This window comes from Protopterus annectens, chromosome 13.part0, assembly GCF_019279795.1.
Source record: "Protopterus annectens isolate FY-2018-M chromosome 13.part0, PAN1.0, whole genome shotgun sequence".
NCBI classification, from domain to species: Eukaryota; Metazoa; Chordata; order Ceratodontiformes; family Protopteridae; genus Protopterus; species Protopterus annectens.
This window is the reverse complement of record NC_056747.1, coordinates 90,210,104-90,232,314: the sequence shown is the minus strand read 5'-3', so window position 1 is coordinate 90,232,314 and position 22,211 is coordinate 90,210,104.

Genomic DNA, 22,211 nt, shown 5'->3' with positions numbered 1-22,211 from the left:
AAAGATCCTACTCCCCCTTGGGATTTAAATGTAGTCTTGTAAGCTTTAACCCAGTCTCCATCTGAACGTTCAGCTAAAACTGAGCTAAATTTTTAAACCTGGAAAACTATCCCTTTAGTAGTAAAACAAGTAGAGTCTTACAAACAATGAAAAATAAAAGGCAGCTGTTGCAAGACAAAAGCGACGCTTGGTAGATGGTAAATCCTTTATAAGCAGAAAACTCCAAATCCAGAAAAAGTACAGACAATGTTCATCCAAGATAAAGCAGTGCAAGCAAACACAGCAGTATTAAGCGCTTTCGCCTGGTAGATGACTTCCTCAGAATACAAAATACTGCAATTAGCACCTGTTTAAATACATTGCTTACCGAATCTCAAATAACTGACATAATTTCCCCCCATTAACAAGGCTGCAAATACTTAATACAAGCCAAATATAAAACAATAATACATGTAAAAAGTTTAAAACATCCCTAAACAGTGTATATAACTAAATAAAAAACATAGATTTTAATTTCAATAGAGAAGATAAAGACATTCTATCATTTAACCCAGGAGCATGATAAGCATCAAGCCTAATTTGCCATTTGAGTTCTACAAACTCCAAATACCCATTCAAGGGTCCACCACGAGGTCCCAGATCTACCTGTTCCAATATAAAGAACAGGAAGGAATGGGTAGGTTCTCTAACCAAATGTTTATATAATGCATTCTTTTCATTTTTATTTCTGATATCATATAAATGTTGATAAATCCTTAACCTTAGGGCATTCTTAGTTTTACCTACATAGAAACTTGCACAGAATCTACACAAGGCCAAATACACAAACCCTTTAGTGTAACAGTACATCATTTTTGAACTGGAAATATATCCAAAATTTTTGAGCTTGATTTTTTCTCTGTCCATAACATAAGGGCATTGGACACACCTCCCACACTTAAAAGTACCACCATTGTGGGTGTCAAATTTTTGCTTTTCAAACAGTCCTTTAAGGGAAGTGTCTCTTTTGTAAACCACTTGCGGTTCATTACCAAATTTCCCTGAAATAATGTTTTTAATGTCATAAAAATTGGATGTGTAGGTAAGAGTAAGCACCCGTCCAAAATTTAAAGGTTTACAGTCATTATGACTTTTGGTGGACACCTGCCCTAGTAGTGCAAGAAAATGACCATTCATTCTTTTAGTCTTAACTTCATTAAAAATATCTATGACAAAGGTTTCAGGGTACCCCCTCTTACAAAGCAAGTTTTTTAATATTTCACATTCACTAAGAAAATCCGCAAAATCAGACACCATTATGGCCAGTCTTAACTAGGGCTTTTTTCTGGTGCAATGGGTGTGTGCTTGTATAAAGTAATAGTGAATTTGAATAGGTAGGTTTCCTATATAGTTGTGAAACAAATCAATTGTGTTCAAAGTCTTTCTTGATGGTAACATCTAAGTAATTAATCAGTTCTACATTGCTATTCATAGTAAACTTAAGAAAACTTGGTTCCATTAATATAGGTGAATAACCTCTTCAGGTCGTCCTCACTATCTTTCCAGAACAGGACTATATCATCTAGGTATCGCCCATACAATACCCATGAAGTCCTAAATTCCGAGTTGGTAACAAACAGATCCTCCCATTGTGCCAAGACAATATTGGCAAACACTGGAGCACAGCACGCACCCATTGCAACACCCTGTTTTTGCTTAAAAAGATGCCCTTCAAAGGTCACAAAATTATTCTCTAATATTATTTCCATACATGTTCGTAAAGTCAGAATGGTGTTATGATTAAGTGTTGAATTGGCACATAAATAGTCATAAAACCATTGAGGGCCAATTTGATGTGGAATAACTGAAAAGAGATCACAAACATCAATAGTGACTAATATGTTACTATCAAAAAACATGTCCTGTTTAACGTTAGTAAGAAAGTCCCATGAGTCCCTAATCACTAGAATGTTTTTCGTCATATTGTCAATGAACTTAGCAATACTATAAGTTTTTGAGGCTTTTGCGTCCACAATTGGTCTTAATGGTGGGTTTTCTAAGGATTTGTGAATTTTTGGTATGCCAAAAATTGTGGGTATTTTTGGATGGCTTATAAGCATATAATTATAGGTTTCTAAGGTAATTTGCCCATTTAATAATAGCTGTTCCAATTCCAGGTCAATATTACAATATGCTATATTAATCTCATTTCGTGAGACCTCAAGATAGACATCACTATACAAAAGTTCCATCATCTTGCTATTATAATCAAACACATTCATAATTACCATGCCCCCACCTTTATCAGGTTTCATTATTCATATGTCACAATGCTCTAAAATTTCACTTAGTAGTTTTCTCTCATCACAGTCCAAGTTAGCTTGACCAGGTTTTTTATACTTGTTCACTAATAAGTTCCTGATATCAGCTTCACGTAGATTCTCAAACAGCTGTACTAGGGGGTGTGATGGGGGTAAAAAAATACTAGGCCTACGTGTATCCAAATGGCCAGTAATAGTATTGTTATTGTGAAAATGTAAGGCCAAATTAAGTTTTCTTGTAAATAATTTAAGTTGTAAAATAGAGTCAGTAAGGGTCCCTTCCTTAATAGGAACAAAAGTAAAGCCCTTTGATAATAACTCGGCCCACCTGGTGTCAACTCTGACCTGGCTGTAGTTATAAATGTTAAAATCACAGTTATTGTTGCTAATAACATTAAGTACCAGACCACTATTATTATCGTTGTCAAAATTGTTGTCAGGGTTTATCTCCTGTATGAACCCCATCTCCCCCTCCAGGAAACCATCCCAGGGTTGTTGCCATTCCTGTAGTAATCCTGCCTCCCCTGTCTCTGGTTCTGTAACCTCTCCAACCTCCGTAAAAGAGGTTGCTCTAAAGGGGAAACATTTCCACTATTGCCTTGTGCATGCTTTTCAATTTCATTATCCTCAGTACAAGAGATGTTATTAACAGAAAAACTTTGTTGTCCCCTCGGTGGATCTGGATATTCTCATAGTCCACCTTATCCCTTAATAATTTCCTTTCCTTCCTAGTCTTTAATTCAGTTAGTACAGTGTCAACATGATTAAACACAGCATTAAAGTTATTACATTTCATTTCAAACAAGTCATTTTTAATGATTAAATCTAAATATTAATCTCCTTTAATAACAATGACATTTTACGGTTGTTATCAGATATTAAAATTTGAAGCAATTCACACCCTTGCCTGTTAATAAATTGTAGGAGTTCTTTATGAAGGTGTGAGTCCTTTTCCAGTCCAGTGGGAAATTTCCATAAATGGAGCCCCTTAGGCACCTGCTCTCTTTTAGTACACTCAGTTAAATATTCATTTTCCAGTTGCAATTTTTTATATTTCAGAAGTAGCCCTCCAAAACTAGAAATTTGTTGATCTAATGTACCTGGGTTAACATGATTATTACTAGAGTTAGAAACTCGATTAAAACCAGTTTCGGTTTTAAGCCATTCCTCAACCGATACATTAAAAGTCACTTCCTGCCTATCGACAGAAACGTTTTGAGCCTGTGTGTTACAACTAAAACAATTGGTGTTATCATGAACTAAGTCAACTTCCTGGTTGCTGTGAAAGCCCGTTCTTTGGGCTGATGTAATAAGCAAATCACTAGTCTCAGAGCCCTGTGAATTAGTAATGTCATTCGACCCTAAATAAAGAGGGTTAGACATTCATTTGTCCACTTTTGTAGATAAATCTGAAACTGTTGCAGTTAGAGTGGATACAGATCTAAGTAGAGTCTGCAGTTCTGCATCGCCAGTGTCACGTATCTGCTCGCCTCAATCCATGACAACAAACAAGTAAAACAAGTAGAGTCTTACAAACAATGAGAAATAAAAGGCAGCTGTTGCAAGACAAAAGTGACGCTTGGTAGATGGTAAATCCTTTATAAGCAGAAAACTCCAAATCCAGAAAAAAATACAGACAATGTTCATCCAAGATAAAGCAGTGCAAGCAAACACAGCAGTATTAAGCGCTTTCGTCTGGTAGATGACTTCCTCAGAATACAAAATACTGCAATTAGCACCTGTTTAAATACATTGCTTACCCAATCACAAATAACTGACATCATTTCCCCCCATTAACAAGGCTGCAAATACTTAATACAAGCCAAACATAAAGCAATAATACATGTAAAAAGTTTAAAACATCCCTAAACAGTGTATATAACTAAACAAAAAACATAGATTTTAATTTCAATAGAGAAGATAAAGACATTCTTTTCATTTTTATTTCTGATATCATATAAATGTTGATAAATCCTTAACCTTAGGGCATTCTTAGTTTTACCTACATAGAAACTTGCACAGAATCTACACAAGGCCAAATACACAACCCCTTTAGTGTAACAGTACATCATTTTTGAACTGGAAATATATCCAAAATTTTTGAGCTTGATTTTTTCTCTGTCCATAACATAAGGGCATTGGGCACACCTCCCACACTTAAAAGTACCACCATTGTGGGTGTCAAATTTTTGCTTTTCAAACAGTCCTTTAAGGGGAGTGTCTCTTTTGTAAACCACTTGCGGTTCATTACCAAATTTCCCGGAAATAATGTTTTTAATGTCATAAAAATTGGATGTGTAGGTAAGAGTAAGCACCTGTCCAAAATTTAAAGGTTTACAGTCATTATGACTTTTGGTGGACACCTGCCCTAGTAGTGCAAGAAAATGACCATTCATTCTTTTAGTCTTAACTTCATTAAAAATATCTATGACAAAGGTTTCAGGGTACCCCCTCTTACAAAGCATGTTTTTTAATATTTCACATTCACTAAGAAAATCCGCAAAATCAGACACCATTCTGGCCAGTCTTAACTAGGGCTTTTTTCTGGTGCAATGGGTGTGTGCTTGTATAATGTAATAGTGAATTTGAATAGGTAGGTTTCCTATATAGTTGTGAAACAAATCAATTGTGTTCAAAGTCTTTCTTGATGGTAACATCTAAGTAATTAATCAGTTCTACATTGCTATTCATAGTAAACTTAAGAAAACTTGTAGTTCCATTAATATAGGTGAAGAACCTCTTCAGGTCGTCCTCACTATCTTTCCAGAACAGGACTATATCATCTAGGTATCGCCCATACAATACCCATGAAGTCCTAAATTCCGAGTTGGTAACAAACAGATCCTCCCATTGTGCCAAGACAGTATTGGCAAACACTGGAGCACAGCACGCACCCATTGCAACACCCTGTTTTTGCTTAAAAAGATGCCCTTCAAAGGTCACAAAATTATTCTCTAATATTATTTCCATACATGTTCGTAGTCAGAATGGTGTTATGATTAAGTGTTGAATTGGCACATAAATAGTCATAAAACCATTGAGGGCCAATTTGATGTGGAATAACTGAAAAGAGATCACAAACATCAATAGTGACTAATATGTTACTATCAAAAAACATGTCCTGTTTAACTTTAGTAAGAAAGTCCCATGAGTCCCTAATCACTAGAATGTTTTTCGTCATATTGTCAATGAACTTAGCAATACTATAAGTTTTTGAGGCTTTTGCATCCACAATTGGTCTTAATGGTGGGTTTTCTAATGATTTGTGAACTTTTGGTATGCCAAAAATTGTGGGTATTTTTGGATGGCTTTTAAGCATATAATTATAGGTTTCTAAGGTAATTTGCCCATTTAATAATAGCTGTTCCAATTCCAGGTCAATATTACGATATGCTATATTAATCTCATTTCGTGAGACCTCAAGATAGACATCACTATACAAAAGTTCCATCATCTTGCTATTATAATCAACCACATTCATAATTACCATGCCCCCACCTTTATCAGGTTTCATTATTCATATGTCACAATGCTCTAAAATTTCACTTAGTAGTTTTCTCTCATCACAGTCCAAGTTGGCTTGACAAGGTTTTTTATACTTGTTCACTAATAAGTTCCTGATATCAGCTTCACGTAGATTCTCAAACAGCTGTACTAGGGGGTGTGATGGGGTAAAAAATACTAGGCCTACGTGTATCCAAATGGCCAGTAATAGTATTGTTATTGTGAAAATGTAAGGCCAAATTAAGTTTTCTTGTAAATAATTTAAGTTGTAAAATAGAGTCAGTAAGGGTCCCTTCCTTAATAGGAACAAAATTAAAGCCCTTTGATAATAACTCGGCCCACCTGGTGTCAACTCTGACCTGGCTGTAGTTATAAATGTTAAAATCACAGTTATTGTTGCTAATAACATTAAGTACCAGACCACTATTATTATCGTTGTCAAAATTGTTGTCAGGGTTTATCTCCTGTATGAACCCCATCTCCCCCTCCAGGAAACCATCCCAGGGTTGTTGCCATTCCTGTAGTAATCCTGCCTCCCCTGTCTCTGGTTCTGTAACCTCTCCGACCTCCGTAAAAGAGGTTGCTCTAAAGGGGAAACATTTCCACTATTGCCTTGTGCATGCTTTTCAATTTCATTATCCTCAGTACAAGAGATGTTATTAACAGAAAAACTTTGTTGTCCCCTCGGTGGATCTGGATATGCTCTACCATTCTCATAGTCCACCTTATCCCTTAATAATTTCCTTTCCTTCCTAGTCTTTAATTCAGTTAGTACAGTGTCAACATGATTAAACACAGCATTAAAGTTATTACATTTCATTTCAAACAAGTCATTTTTAATGCTTAAATCTAAAGTATTAATCTCCCTTAATAACAATGACATTTTACGGTTGTTATCAGATATTAAAATTTGAAGCAATTCACACCCTTGCCTGTTAATAAATTGTAGGAGTTCTTTATGAAGGTGTGAGTCCTTTTCCAGTCCAGTGGGAAATTTCCATAAATGGAGCCCCTTAGGCACCTGCTCTCTTTTAGTACACTCAGTTAAATATTCATTTTCCAGTTGCAATTTTTTATATTTCAGAAGTAGCCCTCTAAAACTAGAAATTTGTTGATCTAATGTACCTGGGTTAACATGATTATTACTAGAGTTAGAAACTCGATTAAAACCAGTTTCGGTTTTAAGCCATTCCTCAACCGATACATTAAAAGTCACTTCCTGCCTGTCGACAGAAACGTTCTGAGCCTGTGTGTTACAACTAAAACAATTGGTGTTATCTCGAACTAAGTCAACTTCCTGGTTGCTGTGAAAGCCCGTTCTTTGGGCTGGTGTAATAAGCAAATCACTAGTCTCAGAGCCCTGTGAATTAGTAATGTCATTCGACCCTAAATAAAGAGGGTTAGACATTAATTTGTCCACTTTTGTAGATAAATCTGAAACTGTTGCAGTTAGAGTGGATACAGATCTAAGTAGAGTCTGCAGTTCTGCATCGCCAGTGTCACGTATCTGCTCGCCTCAATCCATGACAACAAACAAGTAAAACAAGTAGAGTCTTACAAACAATGAGAAATAAAAGGCAGCTGTTGCAAGAAAAAAGTGACGCTTGGTAGATGGTAAATCCTTTATAAGCAGAAAACTCCAAATCCAGAAAAAAATACAGACAATGTTCATCCAAGATAAAGCAGTGCAAGCAAACACAGCAGTATTAAGCGCTTTCGTCTGGTAGATGACTTCCTCAGAATACAAAATACTGCAATTAGCACATGTTTAAATACATTGCTTACCCAATCACAAATAGCTGACATCATTTCCCCCCATTAACAAGGCTGCAAATACTTAATACAAGCCAAAAATAAAGCAATAATACATGTAAAAAGTTTAAAACATCCCTAAACAGTGTATATAACTAAACAAAAAACATAGATTTTAATTTCAATAGAGAAGATAAAGACATTCTATCATTTAACCCAGGAGCATGATAAGCATCAAGCCTAATTTGCCATTTGAGTTCTACAAACTCCAAATACTCATTCAAGGGTCCCCCACGAGGTCCCAGATCTACCTGTTCCAATATAAAGAACAGGAAGGAATGGGTAGGTTTACTAACCAAATGTTTATGTAATGCATTCTTTTCATTTTTATTTCTGATATCATATAAATGTTGATAAATCCTTAACCTTAGGGCATTCTTAGTTTTACCTACATAGAAACTTGCACAGAATCTACACAAGGCCAAATACACAACCCCTTTAGTGTAACAGTACATCCTTTTTGAACTGGAAATATATCCAAAATTTTTGAGCTTGATTTTTTTCTCTGTCCATAACATAAGGGCATTGGGCACACCTCCCACACTTAAAAGTACCACCATTGTGGGTGTCAAAGTTTTGCTTTTCAAACAGTCCTTTAAGGGAAGTGTCTCTTTTGTAAACCACTTGAGGTTCAATACCAAATTTCCCTGATAATTTGGGGTCAACATCAAATATTTTCCAATATTTGGAAATAATGTTTTTAATGTCATAAAAATTGGATGTGTAGGTAAGAGTAAGCACCCGTCCAGAATTTAAAGGTTTACAGTCATTATGACTTTTGGTGGACACCTGCCCTAGTACTGCAAGAAAATGACCATTCATTCTTTTAGTCTTAACTTCATTAAAAATATCTATGACCAAGGTTTCAGGGTATCCCCCCTCTTACAAAACATGTTTTTTAATATTTCACATTCACTAAGAAAATCCGCAAAAATCAGACACCATTCTGGCCAGTCTTACATATTGGCCCTTAACTAGGGTGTTGCAATGGGTGCGTGCTGTGCTCCAGTGTTTACCAATATTGTCTTGGCACAATGGGAGGATCTGTTTGTTACCAACTCGGAATTTAGGACTTCATGGGTATTGTATGGGCGATACCTAGATGATATAGTCCTGTTCTGGAAAGATAGTGAGGACGACCTGAAGAGGTTCTTCACCTATATTAATGGAACTACAAGTTTTCTTAAGTTTACTATGAATAGCAATGTAGAACTGATTAATTACTTAGATGTTACCATCAAGAAAGACTTTGAACACAATTGTTTTGTTTCACAACTATATAGGAAACCTACCTATTCAAATTCACTATTGCATTATACAAGCGCACACCCATTGCACCAGAAATAAAGTCCTAGTTAAGGGCCAATATGTAAGACTGGCAAGAATGGTGTCTGATTTTGCGGATTTTCTTAGTGAATATGAAATATTAAAAAACATGTTTTGTAAGAGGGGGTACCCTGAAACCTTTGTCATAGACATTTTTAATGAAGTTAAGACTAAAAGAAAGAATGGTCATTTTCTTGCACTACTAGGGCAGGTGTCCACCAAAAGTCATAATGACTGTAAACCTTTAAATTTTGGACGGGTGCTTACTCTTACCTACACATCCAATTTTTATGACATTAAAAACATTATTTTCAAATATTGGAAAATATTTTATGTTGACCCTGAATTATCAGGGAAATTTGGTAATGAACCGCAAGTGGTTTACAAAAGAGACACTTCCTTTAAAGGACTGTTTGAAAAGCAAAAATTTGACACCCATAATGGTGGTACTTTTAAGTGTGGGAGGTGTGCCCAATGCCCTTATGTTATGGACAGAGAAAAAATCAAGCTCAAAAATTTTGGATATATTTCCAGTTCAAAAAGGATGTACTGTTACACTAAAGGGGTTGTGTATTTGGCCTTGTGTAGATTCTGTGCAAGTTCCTATGTAGGTAAAACTAAGCATGCCCTAAGGTTAAGGATTTATCAACATTTATATGATATCAGAAATAAAAATGAAAATAATGCATTATATAAACATTTGGTTAGTGAACCTACCCATTCCTTCCTGTTCTTTATATTGGAACAGGTAGATCTGGGACCTTGTGGGGGACCCTTGAATGAGTATTTGGAGTTTGTAGAACTCAAATGGCAAATTAGGCTTGATGCTTATCATGCTCCTGGGTTAAATGATAGAATGTCTTTATCTTCTCTATTGAAATTAAAATATATGTTTTTTATTTAGTTATATACACTGTTTAGGGATGTTTTAAACTTTTTACACGTATTATTGTTTTATATTTGGCTTGTATTAAGTATTTGCAGCCTTGTAAATGGGGGGAAATGATGTCAGTTATTTGTGATTGGGTAAGCAATGTATTTAAACAGGTGCTAATTGCAGTATTTTGTATTCTGAGGAAGTCATCTACCAGACAAAAGTGCTTAATACTGCTGTGTTTGCTTGCACTGCTTTATCTTGGATGAACATTGTCTGTATTTTTTCTGGATTTGGCGTTTTCTGCTTATAAAGGATTTACCATCTACCAAGCGTCGCTTTTGTCTTGCAACAGCTGCCTTTTATTTTTCATTGTTTGTAAGACTCTACTTGTTTTATTTGTTTGTTGTCATGGATGGAGGCGAGCAGATGCGTGACACTGGCGATGCAGAACTGCAGACTCTACTTAGATCTGTATCCACTCTAACTGCAACAGTTTCAGATTTATCTAAAAAAGTGGACAAATTAATGTCTAACCCTCTTTATTTAGGGTTGAATGACATTACTAATTCACAGGGCTCCGAGACTAGTGATTTGCTTATTACACCAGCCCAAAGAACGGGCTTTCACAGCAACCAGGAAGTTGACTTAGTTTGTGGTAACACCAATGGTTTTAGCTGTAACACACAGGCTCAGAACTTTTCTGTCGATAGGCAGGAAGTGACTTTTAATGTATCGGTTGAGCAATGGCTTAAAACCGAAACTGGTTTTAATCGAGTTTCTAACTCTAGTAATAATCATGTTAACTCAGGTACATTAGATCAACAAATTTCTAGTTTTAGAGGGCTACTTCTGAAATATAAAAAATTGCAACTGGAAAATGAATATTTAACTGAGTGTACTAAAAGAGAGCAGGTGCCTAAGGGGCTTCGTTTATTGAAATTTCCCACTGGACTGGAAAAGGACTCACACCTTCATAAAAAACTCCTACAATTTTTTTAACAGGCAAGGGTGTGAATTGCTTCAAATTTTAATATCTGATAACAACCGTAAAATGTCATTGTTATTAAGGGAGATTAATACTTTAGATTTAAGCATTAAAAATGACTTGTCTGAAATGAAACATAATAACTTTAATGCTGTGTTTAATCATGTTGACACTGAACTAACTGAATTAAAGACTAGGAAGGAAAGGAAATTATTAAGGGATAAGGTGGACTATGAGAATGGCAGAGCATATCCAGATCCACCGAGGGGACAACAAAGTTTTTCTGTTAATAACATCTCTTGTACTGAGGATAATGAAATTGAAGAGCATGTACAAGGCAATAGTGGAAATGTTTCCCCTTTAGAGCAACCTCCTTTACGGAGGTCGGAGAGGTTACAGAACCAGAGACAGGGGAGGCAGGATTACTACAGGAATGGCAACAATCCTGGGATGGTTTCCTGGAGAGAAAGATGGGGTTCATACAGGAGATAAACCCTGACAACAGTTTTGACAACGATAATAATAGTGGTCCGGTACTTAATGTTATTAGCAACAATAACTGTGATTTTAACATTTATAACTACAGCCAGTTCTGAGTTGACACCAGGTGGGCCGAGTTATTATCAAAGGGCTTTAATTTTGTTCCTATTAAGGAAGGGACCCTTTCTGACTCTATTTTACAAGTTAAATTATTTACAAGAAAACTTAATTTGGCCTTACATTTTCACGATAACAATACTATTACTGGCCATTTGGATACACGTAGGCCTAGTATTTTTTTTACCCCATCACACCCCCTAGTACAGCTGTTTGAGAATCTATGTGAAGCTGATATCAGGAACTTATTAGTGAACAAGTATAAAAAACCTGGTCAAGCTAACTTGGACTGTGATGAGAGAAAACTACTAAGTGAAATTTTAGAGCATCGTGACGTAAGAATAATGAAACCTGATAAAGGTGGGGGCATGGTAATTATGAATGTGGTTGATTATAATAGCAAGATGATGGAACTTTTGTGTAGTGATGTCTATCTTGAGGTCTCACGAAATGAGATTAATACAGCATATCGTAATATTGACCTGGAACTGGAACAGCTATTATTAAATGGGCAAATTACCTTAGAAACCTATAATTATATGCTTAAAAGCCATCCAAAAATACCCACAATTTTTGGCATACCAAAAGTTCACAAATCATTAGAAAACCCACCATTAAGACCAATTGTGGATGCAAAAGCCTCAAAAACTTTTAGTATTGCTAAGTTCATTGACAATATGATGAAAAACATTCTAGATTCACGTAGTCTTGTGATAAGGGACTCATGGGACTTTCTTACTAAAGTTAAGCAGGACATGTTTTTTGATAGTAACATATTAGTCACTATTGATGTTTGTGATCTCTTTTCAGTTATTCCACATCAAATTGGCCTTGAATGGTTTTATGACTATTTATGTGCCAATTCAACACTTAATCATAACACCATTCTGACTTTACGAACATGTATGGAAATAATATTAGAGAATAATTTTGTGACCTTTGAAGGGCATCTTTTTAAGCAAAAACAGGGTGTTGCAATGGGTGCGTGCTGTGCTCCAGTGTTTGCCAATATTGTCTTGGCACAATGGGAGGATCTGTTTGTTACCAGCTCGGAATTTAAGACTTCATGGGTATTGTATGGGCGATACCTAGATGATACAGTCCTGTTCTGGAAAGATAGTGAGGACGACCTGAAGAGGTTCTTCACCTATATTAATGGAACTACAAGTTTTCTTAAGTTTACTATGAATAGCAATGTAGAACTGATTAATTACTTAGATGTTACCATCAAGAAAGACTTTGAACACAATTGTTTTGTTTCACAACTATATAGGAAACCTACATATTCAAATTCACTATTGCATTATACAAGCGCACACCCATTGCACCAGAAAAAAGCCCTAGTTAAGGGCCAATATGTAAGACTGGCCAGAATGGTGTCTGATTTTGTGGATTTTCTTAGTGAATGTGAAATATTAAAAATCATGTTTTGTAAGAGGGGGTACCCTGAAACCTTTGTCATAGATATTTTTAATGAAATTAAGACTAAAAGAATGAATGGTCATTTTCTTGCACTACTAGGGAGGTGTCCACCAAAAGTCATAATGACTGTAAACCTTTAAATTTTGGGTGGGTGCTTACTCTTACCTACACATCCAATTTTTATGACATTAAAAACATTATTTCCAAATATTGGAAAATATTTGATGTTGACCCTGAATTATCAGGGAAATTTGGTATTGAACCGCAAGTGGTTTACAAAAGAGACACTTCCCTTAAAGGACTGTTTGAAAAGCAAAAATTTGACACCCACAATGGTGGTACTTTTAAGTGTGGGAGGTGTGCCCAATGCCCTTATGTTATGGACAGAGAAAAAATCAAGCTCAAAAATTTTGGATATATTTCCAGTTCAAAAAGGATGTACTGTTACACTAAAGGGGTTGTGTATTTGGCCTTGTGTAGATTCTGTGCAAGTTTCTATGTAGGTAAAACTAAGAATGCCCTAAGGTTAAGGATTTATCAACATTTATATGATATCAGAAATAAAAATGAAAAGAATGCATTATATAAACATTTGGTTAGTGAACCTACCCATTCCTTCCTGTTCTTTATATTGGAACAGGTAGATCTGGGACCTCGTGGGAGACCCTTGAATGAGTATTTGGAGTTTGTAGAACTCAAATGGCAAATTAGGCTTGATGCTTATCATGCTCCTGGGTTAAATGATAGAATGTCTTTATCTTCTCTATTGAAATTAAAATATATGTTTTTTATTTAGTTATATACACTGTTTAGGGGTGTTTTAAACTTTTTACATGTATTATTGTTTTATATTTGGCTTGTATTAAGTATTTGCAGCCTTGTTAATGGGGGGAAATGATGTCAGTTATTTGTGATTGGGTAAGCAATGTATTTAAACAGGTGCTAATTGCAGTATTTTGTATTCTGAGGAAGTCATCTACCAGACAAAAGCGCTTAATACTGCTGTGTTTGCTTGCACTGCTTTATCTTGGATGAACATTGTCTGTATTTTTTCTGGATTTGGAGTTTTCTGCTTATAAAGGATTTACCATCTACCAAGCGTCACTTTTGTCTTGCAACAGCTGCCTTTTATCCCTTTAGTAGCTATTACCTCTTCCAGAAGAGTTTCAGAATTACAGGCCTTGTCTTCTAAACCCCCTTATCTGATTTTTCATATAAAGATAGAGTATCCTTGAGAACTAATCTCTCCCTCCTTCCTGCCTAAGGTAGTGTCAGAATCAAATATCAAACGATTAACCTGCCAGTCTCTTCTCCAAGTTTTTCAGATAAAGAACAGTATATATTACATCTGTTGGATGTTAACAGACAGTTATGTTTTTACGTACATAGAACAAGAAATTTTAGAAAACCAGAACAACTGTTTGTGTCCTTTTTTGGATTCTAAATTGGGCAAATCAGTCTCTAAAGTAACATTAGCTAAACAGTTGACAGTTTGTATTACCTTTGTTTATAATAAATTGGGCATGTCTTTAACTCAAACCACCAAGAGCACATTCCACTAGATCTATGGCTACTTCAACTTTTTTTGTCTAAATCCACAGTGGATGATATTTCTGTAGCTGCAACATGGAATAATCCTCATACTTTTATTGCTCATTACAAATTTGATCTGGTCTCTAGGGGAAGAGCACCATTTGACTCAGCAGTACTCAGGAATAGTTTAGGTAGATGGGGTTTCTGTTCTAAGAGTTGAGGAACGAATGAAAATTGACATCATCAGATGAAGTCATATACTCACCATAACATTCCATATGTGTTGCTCATTTTCATTCTTCCTCAGCTGCCCTCCCACCAACCCCCTCCTTTTTGTCTTTGGAAGGACTGAAGATGTTGAAGGAACCTTGTTCCTTTGTATGAGTCACAGATTTTGCTAGTTATTGCACGATTTTATTCTTTTACAATACTCTATAGATATAAGGGGCAACAAAGAAGATCTGAGGTATGTTAGGGACTAAGGTATTATGGGAAACTGAGGAGCTCAAGAGTTTTCAGTGATCCACAAGCTGGTAGAAGCAGCCGAGTCAGATCTGAGAATTGGATCCAAACCCAAGAGGTGAGGAAAAATGAAAATAGACAACACATTATGGTGAGTACATAACTTCTTTTTTTGTAAGTAAAATTACCACAATAGTTGATGTTGAAATGATGCGTGGAATCATAGATAAACTTACTAAGCTGGGCATTAATCCCTACGTCACCCAATGGGTTGCTAACAACTGGCTTACTGATAGAACCCACACTGTAAATGTAGCCGACTCCAAATCCAGCTCCAGACAAGTGACAAGTAGAGTACCTCAGGGTTCCATCCTGGGACCGCTCTTGTTTGGCATCTACTTCTCTGAAATACAGGCCAACACTAAGGGACTCTGGCTAACAATGTTTGCAGATGACTGCAAACTGGGAGCCATTATTGAATCCCCAAATGATGTGGATACTCTACAAAAGGGCCTTACAGAAACAGATGATTGGTGCCAGAGCCATGGGCTCAAGCTCAATGCCAAGAAAAAAGAAGTTGTGTACCTACCATAACGTTCTATGTTAGTTGTCTTTCATCTCACCTTCTTTCTTGCTGATTGGGATCGGAGCTGATCCTCGGCTCCAACTCGGCCATCTTCTATAGCTCAAGAGCTGTTTACTGGCTCGAGGCTACCCCTTATCCCATGATGCCTAGCGATAGCTACCCAGATCTCATTTGAAATAGCTAACCCCAGACATAGCCAGAGAATAAACCTGTCCAAACAAATAGGTTGAGTATACCTGTCATACTCTTTAAGTCAGTAGAGGAAACAAACCAGAGAACACTCAGCCAGTGAAACCAGAACTCCTCTCAGTCCAGTAGGACAGGGGGACAGAGGGTGGGACGCAAGAAAGAAGGCGAGATGAAGACAACTAACATGGAACGTTATGGTGGGTACATAACTTCTTTATGTTAAGTTGTCTATCTCGCCTTCATTCTTGCTGGTTGGGACAGCATCTCTAGCACCTACAATCTTGGGCGGCTCATTGGAACAGACTCTTCAGAACAGTGGAACCAAAGTCAGCTCTGTTCCTGGAGACCATATCTAGCTTGTAATAAGAAATAAAGATATGAGGATTTGCCCACGTAGCAGCTGCACAGATAGAATCCACAGGCAACCTAGATTGGAAGGCTACAGAGGAGGCCAAGGCCCTAGTAGAATAGCCTTTCAGTTTAATAGGTAACTCTTTGTTCCTTAATTGATAAATGAAAGTAATAGTGTGAGACAACCACCTGGATAAGGTCACCTTGGAAACTGGGAGACCTTGTTTGCCTAGAGCATAGGAAAGGAATAGTTGGTCCGACTTCCTTATTTCCTTAGTCTGTCCAGGTAAAAACGCAATTGTCTATGAACGTCCAATTGGTGTAATTTGTACTCTGCCTTGTTGGTGTGGTTAGGGAAAAACACAGGAAGGTCTATAGATTGGTTTAAATTATTTTCTGAGCAGACTTTCGGAAGAAACGAAGGATTAGTCCTCAGAGCAACCCTGTCCTTATGAAAAATTAAGTATGGAGGACGAACACATAGTGCCTGAAGTTCAGAGATGCGTCTGGCTGAAGTAATAGCTACCAGAAAGTGTGTCTTCCAAGACAGAAACTTAATGGAGCAGGACACTGCTGGTTCAAAGGGGGGCAGAGTTAAGGAAGTTAGTACCAAATCAAGGTCCCAAGGAGGAGGGGGATCTCTCACTGGAGGCCTAAGGAGAGTAGTCCCTCTCAAAAAAGCTTTACAGAGCTTATGAGACATAATGTCTGAATTTGACAAACCAACATGAAAGTTAGAAATGGCCACTAATTAAACCCTGATTGTAGTAGAAGCAGACCCGGAATGAAAAAGTTGTGCTAGGAATTCCAGAATTTCGTGTACTGGGGCTGAAAAGGGATCTACGTTCCTAGCATCTGCCCAACAAGAAAAACGTTTCCATTTACTAGCATAAGTTTTTCTGGTTGTGAACTTGTGAGAGGAGACAATAATCTCACATACAGCCAGGGAAATGCTGGGAAGCCTGGCTAAGGTTGGAAGTGGCGCAACCAAGCTGTGAGCTGGAGTATTTGGAGGGGTTGATGCAACCCACCTGATTGATGAAACAGTAGGTCTGGAATCGGATCCAGAGTCCAGGGTTGATTGAGAAGGTAATGGTGCAGGAACGGGAACCATATCTGTCGAGGCCAGTGGGGGGCAGTGAGGATCATTTTGCAACCCAACGATATTGCTTTCTGTATGAGTTTTGGAATCAGGGGAAACGGAGGAAAGGCATAAAGAAGTCCCTGAAGCCAATCATAGACTAGAGTGTCTCTGGGTGAGTGACCTGGAAGCAGAAGACGGGAGAAGTAGTTGCTGCATTTGCTGTTGAAGGGGGTGGCAAAAAGATCGCAGCAAGGCTGTCCCCATTTGTGGAAGATAAGATCTGCAACTTCCTGATTCAGAGACCGCTTGTGAGGCATGAGGATAGCTCTGTTGAGCCTGTCCACTATGACGTTGGACCTCCCAGGGATGTGCGTCGCAATCAGAAAACGTTGGGAGGAAATCACCCACTGCCACAGTCTGAGTGCTTCTCGACACAGGGGTAGGACCTGGTTCTGCCCTGCTTGTTGATGTACCACACCACTGACATGTTGTTTGTTTGAATTGCAATGGTCCCAGAAGGAAGAGAGTCCTGAAGGGCTTGCAACGCTAGGAGCACGGCTCTCATTTCTAGGATGTTTATGTGCAGATGGTACTCGTGAGGCTGCCAAGTGCCTTGGACTGTCCTGCCCTGATAATGCCCCCCCACCCTATCAGGGATGCGTCTGTGGTCACTGTGGCTACCGGAGGGGGCTGAATGAAGGGTCTGCCCTGAGTCACTAGTGGGGAGACCATCAACCAGGAAAGGTGTCTTTTGCATGCTTCTGTAATCATGATCGTGTGAGGACATGGGCAGCTGTTGAAAAGACCACTGTGTGAACAGAAGCCACTGAAGGATCCTCATGTAAAAGTGGGCCAGTGGGATTAGAAGAATGGCTGCTGCCATGGAACCCAGAGTTTGAAGGATGAACCTGACTTGGATTCTTTTGCTCTGCATCAGAATTTGTACTTGCTGACGAATTGTAGACACCCTTTCTGGCGGTAGCCTTGCGGACATGTTCCTTGTGTCTAAGTCTTCACCTATGTAGGTGATAGATTGACAGGGCAACAAGGCAGATATTTCGAAGTTTATTGTAATGCCTAACTGGGAGCAGATTGTGATTGTGTAGTCCCAGGCTTGAAGAAGTTGATGCCTGGTAGTAGCAGTGAGGAGCCAGTCATCTAGGTATGGAAACACCTGGAATCCTCGACGTGTCTCAGGTGAGCCGTGACCACTGCCATATATTTGGTGAACACCCTGGTGGCTGTGGTGAGACCAAAGGGCAGAGCTCTGAACTGGTAATGACTGGTTCCCAGCCGGAAATGAAGAAATCTCTTGGAGCGCCTGTCCGTTTGATATGGTAGTACACGTCCTGAAGATCTATCGAGCACATCCAATTGTCCTGACCCAGAAAGGGTAGAATGGACTGTAGCGTGACCATCATGGGATAAGGGGTAGCCTTGAGCCAGTAAACAGCTCTCGAGCTATAGAAGATGGCCAAGTCAGAGCCGAGGATTGGCTCCGATCCCAACCAGCAAGAACGAAGGCGAGATAGACAACTTAACATTGTAGAGTTACCCCCTTTGGGAAAAAAACATGTACCCGTGAATTACCATATAGGTGGCAGTACACTAAACACCGAAAGTGTGATAAGAGACTTAGGGACACAGGTGGACAGTGGTCTCACCTTCGATAACCACATCACCACAACAGTCAAGAAATCCTTCTATGTGGCACACCTTTGGGGTACGGTCTAGAAGGAGTGGAAAAATGGACTCCCACGGCAGAGAGAGTCTTGCCTTCCTGCTCATGCCTAGTCAAAGTTGCTGAAGTGTTAACAATAAAACATTGAAAAAATATATTTCTAGAGTAAGAAAGTTATACGAAAAAACTTTATACAAGCCTGAGCCAGAAAAATGACACCTCGCAGCTGAAACGGCAAACAAGATCTGGGTAGCTATCACTAGGCATCATGGGATAAGGGGTAGCCTCGAGCCAGTAAACAGCTCTCGAGCTATAGAAGATGGCCAAGTCAGAGCCGAGGATTGGCTCTGATCCCAACCAGCAAGAACGAAGGCGAGATAGACAACTTAACATTGTATAGTTATCCCCTTTGGGAAAAAAACATGTACCCGTGAATTACCATATAGGTGGCAGTACACTAAACACCGAAAGTGTGATAAGAGACTTAGGCACACAGGTGGACAGTGGTCTCACCTTCGATAACCACATCGCCACAACAGTCAGGAAATCCTTATATGTGGCACACCTCATCACTAAGGGCTTTTCATCCAGAAAAGAGGAGGTCATTGTCCCACTGTACTCATCCCTCATTAGACCCATTGTAGAATACAACGCCCTGTTTGGTATGTACCTCTCAAGACATCTGCAACAACTGGAAAGGCCGCAGAAATACCTCACTAAAGGAATCACAGGCCTAAAGCAGAAGCCCTGCACTGACCGCCTTAAAAAACTCCAGCTATACTCTGTCGCATATCATCTACTCAGAGGTGATCTCTGCTTAACATACAAGGTCATGTCAAACCCAGAGCTGTTGGACATGCTGCCCTTAAAGAAATCCCAATCCCTCAAAGCAACACGCTCCAGGGATCTAAACCTTGTCATCACAATAAACAAAACATGCTGGAGGGATAGGTTCCTGACCCAGAGACTCCGGAAGAGATTGCCCATACATGTCAAGCAGAGTGCCTCTTTGGCCCTCTTCAAAAGGAACCTTGACGATTGGATGGGAAAAAGGAAATTCACCCCGGGGATCACGTCAGTCTCCCTGCTAGACAGGGGTCCAGGGAAGTAAATAGTGTGGGAAGAAATAGCCAGGGAACTGTTATGGCTAGGCTTGTATAGGCCCTAGGGCTGATAGCCTAGTACCAACCTATGAACCTATGCTGGAGTAGCCTAAGCTATATGGGTTATATCCTGCATAGGATATAACAGCTGCTGAGCTTCCAAAGCTTCAGGACACCTTCCACTCACGCACACCACTAGTCAGCTTGAGCTGAGTTGACTACAAAGACAGGTTTTGTACTCCATGCCCATCAGTGCTTTCATGCCAGCTGAGAGAGGGAGGCTAAGGAACATTGCTAAGAACATAAAAAAAATACATATCCACTACCCTAGTATAAAAAACACAAAAATAATGGGGATAGAGAGAGGGAGCTGCTACTGCAGCAGTGATTATTTGAACATCTACTGTTATGGTACTTTTGCTTACAACTGTACTATTTTCTTCATATAATTATCACTACTGCAGTAGCCCAAGCTACAGAGATAAATTATCATATCTTAAAATAACTAGGAGGTGGAAGGGGAAGGGTACAGGAGCCCCTACAGAATGGTTATAGCAAAGCCTGTCCTACAGCTGGAGAAGTCTAGTTTATAATGCTGTGTAAAAGTATGCACAGAGGAACATGGTGCTGCTTCCGGAATACGTCTAGAATCCAACCCTTTCCAAAAAGCCACAGATAAAGCCAAGGCCCTGGTAGAATGAGTCTTGATCCAGCCTGGAATAGTTTTGTTGTGGTGTGAGTAACAAAAGGTAATAGCCTGAGACAATCATTTGGAAATAGTCTGTTTCAACAAAGGCTGCCCCTTCTTATCTTCACAAGAAATGAACAACTGATCATAGAACTGTACTAGGCTAACAACCACAAGGGCCATTTTAAGCCTAGACATGCATCCCAAATATCTGACAAGTTCTGGTACCCTAGACAATTGTAAACAGGGGCTTAGGAGATGAAACATTTACAAGCAAGGGCCTGGGGGATGAGCCATTTATAGATTGCCTGTGTCCATTACAGACATAGGCACCAAACCAGGGATGAATTTCCTGTTCCCCATCCAGTTGTCCAAATTACACTTGAATTGGGTTAGGGAGGAACTCCTTCACATAGATGGGGAGCCTATTCCAGAGAAGGAGTAGTCTCTGGGATACACACCTGTCCCTCCAGCAGGTCCTATTTATATCCCAGTCAAGGCTTAAGTCTTTAGAACAGGTAATTCTGGTGATGTTTGTTTTGCAGATATGCTGGAGGTCCATCAGGTGAGGTCTGACAATGTCTTGTATGCCAGGCATAGATCTCCTCTCAACAGCCTGTAGGAGACAAAATACAGGATCATAGGAGGTTACTACCCAGAGGTCATTTCAAGCCTAGCTGTTTCATCCTAATGTAATACCATACTAGTCAATACTCGAGGTTGCATTTAGTAATGATTGCCTATGTCCAAGACGGTTGTGGGCATTATCCCCAGTAAGAATTTACGGTGCCCCATCCACTAATCCGGGTTCCTTTTGAACAGTGTCATAGAGGTGCTCTGCTTCACATAAATTGGCAGCCTATTCCAAAGATGCGGCAGTCACTGGGAGACAAATCTATCCCTCCAGCACATCCTGTTCAAGTCACAGGTCATATCTAGGTCCTTGGAATGAGCAGCTCTAGTCTCATTTGATTTACAGATGTGCAGCAAATTCATTAGGTTTTGGTCAGAGATTGCTCTGCAAGCCAGGCATAAGTCTCCCCTAGGAAGTCTATACAATACTCGGTATAGTGATATAGAGACTTTAGTTGGTCAGTGTAAGGCACATGCTGGAGTCTCTTGATCTTCTTAGTTAGAAACCTCTGAAATCTCTCCAATTCCTGCCAGTGCTTTGTACAGTACATGCCGAACAGGGTGTTATATTCAGTTATGGGCCTGATTAGTGACAAGTATAGGGGGGTTATAATCTCCTTTGCTCTAGAGGTGATACCTTTACTAATCAAGTGTGCTACTTAGAAATCTTTCCTTACTAAAGTAGACATATGGAGGTCAAAGGTAAACTCACAGTCTACTTGTGATCTCAGATCTCTCACCATTCCATAAGTACATACAGTACTGCTGTTAGTTTGATAGTGTGAAGGAACATTGTTTTTACCAAAGGGAATGATGATGCATTTCTTTGCATTCAGTTTGAGACCGTGACTAAGACACCAGTCGTTGGTCTGTGTAAGACCCTCCTGAAGTATACTGACATCATTTGGGGATACAATAATTGCACCCAGTTTGCAGTCATCCATAGACCTGATCAGCCACAGCCCCTTAGTTTTGGCCTGAACTTCTGAGACATATATATATATATATATATATATATATATATATATATATATATATATATATATATATTGATGTGGAGTCACATACTTTGATAGTG